The sequence below is a fragment of the Giraffa tippelskirchi genome, chromosome 14 (assembly GCF_054371585.1).
Source record: "Giraffa tippelskirchi isolate mGirTip1 chromosome 14, T2T-mGirTip1v1.2.pri, whole genome shotgun sequence".
Classification (NCBI taxonomy): domain Eukaryota; kingdom Metazoa; phylum Chordata; class Mammalia; order Artiodactyla; family Giraffidae; genus Giraffa; species Giraffa tippelskirchi.
In genome coordinates this window covers 12,355,001-12,360,757 of record NC_137288.1, presented here as the reverse complement: position 1 = coordinate 12,360,757, position 5,757 = coordinate 12,355,001, and positions in this window count along the sequence as shown.

The following is a 5,757-nucleotide window of genomic DNA, read 5'->3' as shown; positions in this document are numbered from 1 at the left end:
GGGGCAGACACCCTGACAACCGGGCGACGGGCGCGTGCTGGCGGCTCGGCGGGCGAGGTCGCGAGTGGGAGAGGCCCGGCCGACAGCTGGACCCGCGGGCACCGCCAGCTCGGCGGCAGAGTGAGGGAAGGAGGGAGGAGGGGCGGAGTCCCTGCCAGGCGGGCGACGCGCGCGCGCTGGCGGCTCGGCGGCAGAGGTCGCGAGTGCGAGAGGCCCGGCCGACAGGTGGACACGCGGGCACCGCCAGCTCGGCGGCAGAGTGAGGGAAGGAGGGAGGAGGGGCGGAGTCCCTGCCAGGCGGGCGACGCGCGCGCGCTGGCGGCTCGGCGGCAGAGGTCGCGAGTGCGAGAGGCCCGGCCGACAGGTGGACACGCGGGCACCGCCAGCTCGGCGGCAGAGTGAGGGAAGGGGGGGAGGGGCAGACAGCCTGACAACCGGGCGACGGGCGCGCGCTGGCGCCTCGGCTGGCGAGGTCGCGAGTGGGAGAGGCCCTGCCCGCAGGTGGACACGCGGGCACCCGCAGCTCGTCGAGAGTTAGGGAAGGGGGGAAGTTAGGGAAGGGGGGGAGGGGATAGAACCCCGTCGGGCTCGTCGACCCGCGGCTCCTGGCGGCTCTGCGGCCGAGTTAGGGGAGGAGTGGGGGAGGGGCAGACAGCCTGACAGCCGGGCGACGGGCGCGCGCTGGCGGCTCGGCGGGCGAGGTCGCGATTGGGAGAGGCCCCGCCCGCAGGTGGACACGCCGGCACCCGCAGCTCGTCGAGAGTTAGGGAAGGGGGGGAGTTAGGGAAGGGGGGGAGGGGATAGAACCCCTTCGGACTCGTCGACCCGCGGCTCCTGGCGGCTCTGCGGCCGAGTTAGGGGAGGAGGGGGGGAGGGGCAGACAGCCTGACAGCCGGGCGACGGGCGCGCGCTGCCGGCTCGGCGGGCGAGGTCGCGAGTGGGAGAGGCCCTGCCCGCAGGTGGACCCGCGGGCACCCGCAGCTCGTCGACAGGGTTAGGGAAGGGGGGGAGGGGATAGAGCCCCGTCGGGCTCGTCGACCCGCGGCTCCTGGCGGCTCTGCGGCCGAGTTAGGGAAGGGGGGGAGGGGCAGACTCCCTGCCAGGCGGGCGACGCGCGCGCGCTGGCGGCTGGGCGCCATAGGTCGCGAGTGCGAGAGGCCCGGCCGACAGGTGGATACGCGGGCACCGCCAGCTCGGCGGCAGAGTGAGGGAAGGGGGGGAGGGGCAGACACCCTGACAACCGGGCGACGGGCGCGTGCTGGCGGCTCGGCGGGCGAGGTCGCCAGTGGGAGAGGCCCGGCCGACAGCTGGACCCGCGGGCACCGCCAGCTCGGCGACAGAGTGAGGGAAGGAGGGAGGAGGGGCGGAGTCCCTGCCAGGCGGGCGACGCGCGCGCGCTGGCGGCTCGGCGGCAGAGGTCGCGAGTGCGAGAGGCCCGGCCGACAGGTGGACACGCGGGCACCGCCAGCTCGGCGCAGAGTGAGGAAAGGGGGGAGGAGGGGCAGACACCCTGACAGCCGGGAGACGGGCTCGCGCTGGCGGCTCGGCGGGCGAGGTCGCGAGTGGGAGAGGCCCTGCCGGCAGGTGGACACGCGGGCACCCGCAGTTCGTCGACAGGGTGAGGGAAGGGGGGGAGGGGATAGAGCCCCGTCGGGCTCGTCGACCCGCGGCTCCTGGCGGCTCTGCGGCCGAGTTAGGGGAGGAGTGGGGGAGGGGCAGACAGCCTGACAGCCGGGCGACGGGCGCGCGCTGCCGTCTCGGCGGGCGAGGTCGCGAGTGGGAGGGGCCCTGCCCGCAGGTGGACCCGCGGGCACCCGCAGCTCGTCGTCAGGGTTAGGGAAGGGGGGGAGTTAGGGAAGGGGGGGAGGGGCTAGAACCCCGTCGCGCTGGTCGACCCGCGGCTCCTGGCGGCTCTGCGGCCGAGTTAGGGGAGGAGTGGGGGAGGGGCAGACAGCCTGACAGCCGGGCGACGGGCGCGCGCTGCCGTCTCCGCGGGCGAGGTCGCGAGTGGGAGGGGCCCTGCCCGCAGGTGGACCCGCGGGCACCCGCAGCTCGTCGTCAGGGTTAGGGAAGGGGGGGAGTTAGGGAAGGGGGGGAGGGGCTAGAACCCCGTCGCGCTGGTCGACCCGCGGCTCCTGGCGGCTCTGCGGCCGAGTTAGGGGAGGAGTGGGGGAGGGGCAGACAGCCTGACAGCCGGGCGACGGGCGCGCGCTGCTGTCTCGGCGGCAGAGGTCGCGAGTGCGAGAGGCCCGGCCGACAGGTGGACCCTCGGGCACCCGCAGCTCGTCGACAGGGTTAGGGAAGGGGGGGAGTTAGGGAAGGGGGGGAGGGGCTAGAACCCCGTCGGGCTCGTCGACCCGCGGCTCCTGGCGGCTCTGCGGCCGAGTTCGGGAAGGGGGGGGAGGGGCAGACTCCCTGCCAGGCGGGCGACGCGCGCGCGCCGGCGGCTGGGCGCCATAGTTCGCGAGTGCGAGAGGCCCGGCCGACAGGTGGACACGCGGGCACCGCCAGCTCGGCGGCAGAGTGAGGGAAGGGGGGGAGGGGCAGACACCCTGACAACCGGGCGACGGGCGCGTGCTGGCGGCTCGGCGGGCGAGGTCGCGAGTGGGAGAGGCCCGGCCGACAGCTGGACCCGCGGGCACCGCCAGCTCGGCGGCAGAGTGAGGGAAGGAGAGAGGAGGGGCGGAGTCCCTGCCAGGCGGGCGACGCGCGCGCGCTGGCGGCTGGGCGCCATAGGTCGCGAGTGCGAGAGGCCCGGCCGACAGGTGGACACGCGGGCACCGCCAGCTCGGCGGCAGAGTGAGGGAAGGAGGGAGGAGGGGCGGAGTCCCTGCCAGGCGGGCGACGCGCGCGCGCTGGCGGCTCGGCGGCAGAGGTCGCGAGTGCGAGAGGCCCGGCCGACAGGTGGACACGCGGGCACCGCCAGCTCGGCGGCAGAGTGAGGGAAGGGGGGGAGGGGCAGACAGCCTGACAACCGGGCGACGGGCGCGCGCTGGCGCCTCGGCTGGCGAGGTCGCGAGTGGGAGAGGCCCTGCCCGCAGGTGGACACGCGGGCACCCGCAGCTCGTCGAGAGTTAGGGAAGGGGGGGGAGTTAGGGAAGGGGGGGAGGGGATAGAACCCCGTCGGGCTCGTCGACCCGCGGCTCCTGGCGGCTCTGCGGCCGAGTTAGGGGAGGAGGGGGGGAGGGGCAGACAGCCTGACAGCCGGGCGACGGGCGCGCGCTGCCGTCTCGGCGGGCGAGGTCGCGAGTGGGAGGGGCCCTGCCCGCAGGTGGACCCGCGGGCACCCGCAGCTCGTCGACAGGGTTAGGGAAGGGGGGGAGTTAGGGAAGGGGGGGAGGGGCTAGAACCCCGTCGGGCTCGTCGACCCGCGGCTCCAAGCGGCTCTGCGGCCGAGTTAGGGGAGGAGGGGGGGAGGGGCAGACAGCCTGACAGCCGGGCGACGGGCGCGCGCTGCCGGCTCGGCGGGCGAGGTCGCGAGTGGGAGAGGCCCTGCCCGCAGGTGGACCCGCGGGCACCCGCAGCTCGTCGACAGGGTTAGGGAAGGGGGGGAGGGGATAGAGCCCCGTCGGGCTCGTCGACCCGCGGCTCCTGGCGGCTCTGCGGCCGAGTTAGGGAAGGGGGGGGAGGGGCAGACTCCCTGCCAGGCGGGCGACGCGCGCGCGCCGGCGGCTGGGCGCCAAAGTTCGCGAGTGCGAGAGGCCCGGCCGACAGGTGGACACGCGGGCACCGCCAGCTCGGCGGCAGAGTGAGGGAAGGGGGGGAGGGGCAGACACCCTGACAACCGGGCGACGGGCGCGTGCTGGCGGCTCGGCGGGCGAGGTCGCGAGTGGGAGAGGCCCTGCCGACAGCTGGACCCGCGGGCACCGCCAGCTCGGCGACAGAGTGAGGGAAGGAGGGAGGAGGGGCGGAGTCCCTGCCAGGCGGGCGACGCGCGCGCGCTGGCGGCTCGGCGGCAGAGGTCGCGAGTGCGAGAGGCCCGGCCGACAGGTGGACACGCGGGCACCGCCAGCTCGGCGCAGAGTGAGGAAAGGGGGGAGGAGGGGCAGACACCCTGACAGCCGGGAGACGGGCTCGCGCTGGCGGCTCGGCGGGCGAGGTCGCGAGTGGGAGAGGCCCTGCCGGCAGGTGGACACGCGGGCACCCGCAGCTCGTCGTCAGGGTTAGGGAAGGGGGGGAGTTAGGGAAGGGGGGGAGGGGCTAGAACCCCGTCGCGCTGGTCGACCCGCGGCTCCTGGCGGCTCTGCGGCCGAGTTAGGGGAGGAGTGGGGGAGGGGCAGACAGCCTGACAGCCGGGCGACGGGCGCGCGCTGCTGTCTCGGCGGCAGAGGTCGCGAGTGCGAGAGGCCCGGCCGACAGGTGGACCCTCGGGCACCCGCAGCTCGTCGACAGGGTTAGGGAAGGGGGGGAGTTAGGGAAGGGGGGGAGGGGCTAGAACCCCGTCGGGCTCGTCGACCCGCGGCTCCTGGCGGCTCTGCGGCCGAGTTAGGGAAGGGGGGGGAGGGGCAGACTCCCTGCCAGGCGGGCGACGCGCGCGCGCCGGCGGCTGGGCGCCATAGTTCGCGAGTGCGAGAGGCCCGGCCGACAGGTGGACACGCGGGCACCGCCAGCTCGGCGGCAGAGTGAGGGAAGGGGGGGAGGGGCAGACACCCTGACAACCGGGCGACGGGCGCGTGCTGGCGGCTCGGCGGGCGAGGTCGCGAGTGGGAGAGGCCCGGCCGACAGCTGGACCCGCGGGCACCGCCAGCTCGGCGGCAGAGTGAGGGAAGGAGAGAGGAGGGGCGGAGTCCCTGCCAGGCGGGCGACGCGCGCGCGCTGGCGGCTGGGCGCCATAGGTCGCGAGTGCGAGAGGCCCGGCCGACAGGTGGACACGCGGGCACCGCCAGCTCGGCGGCAGAGTGAGGGAAGGAGGGAGGAGGGGCGGAGTCCCTGCCAGGCGGGCGACGCGCGCGCGCTGGCGGCTCGGCGGCAGAGGTCGCGAGTGCGAGAGGCCCGGCCGACAGGTGGACACGCGGGCACCGCCAGCTCGGCGGCAGAGTGAGGGAAGGGGGGGAGGGGCAGACAGCCTGACAACCGGGCGACGGGCGCGCGCTGGCGCCTCGGCTGGCGAGGTCGCGAGTGGGAGAGGCCCTGCCCGCAGGTGGACACGCGGGCACCCGCAGCTCGTCGAGAGTTAGGGAAGGGGGGGGAGTTAGGGAAGGGGGGGAGGGGATAGAACCCCGTCGGGCTCGTCGACCCGCGGCTCCTGGCGGCTCTGCGGCCGAGTTAGGGGAGGAGGGGGGGAGGGGCAGACAGCCTGACAGCCGGGCGACGGGCGCGCGCTGCCGTCTCGGCGGGCGAGGTCGCGAGTGGGAGGGGCCCTGCCCGCAGGTGGACCCGCGGGCACCCGCAGCTCGTCGACAGGGTTAGGGAAGGGGGGGAGTTAGGGAAGGGGGGGAGGGGCTAGAACCCCGTCGGGCTCGTCGACCCGCGGCTCCAAGCGGCTCTGCGGCCGAGTTAGGGGAGGAGGGGGGGAGGGGCAGACAGCCTGACAGCCGGGCGACGGGCGCGCGCTGCCGGCTCGGCGGGCGAGGTCGCGAGTGGGAGAGGCCCTGCCCGCAGGTGGACCCGCGGGCACCCGCAGCTCGTCGACAGGGTTAGGGAAGGGGGGGAGGGGATAGAGCCCCGTCGGGCTCGTCGACCCGCGGCTCCTGGCGGCTCTGCGGCCGAGTTAGGGAAGGGGGGGGAGGGGCAGACTCCCTGCCAGGCGGGCGACGC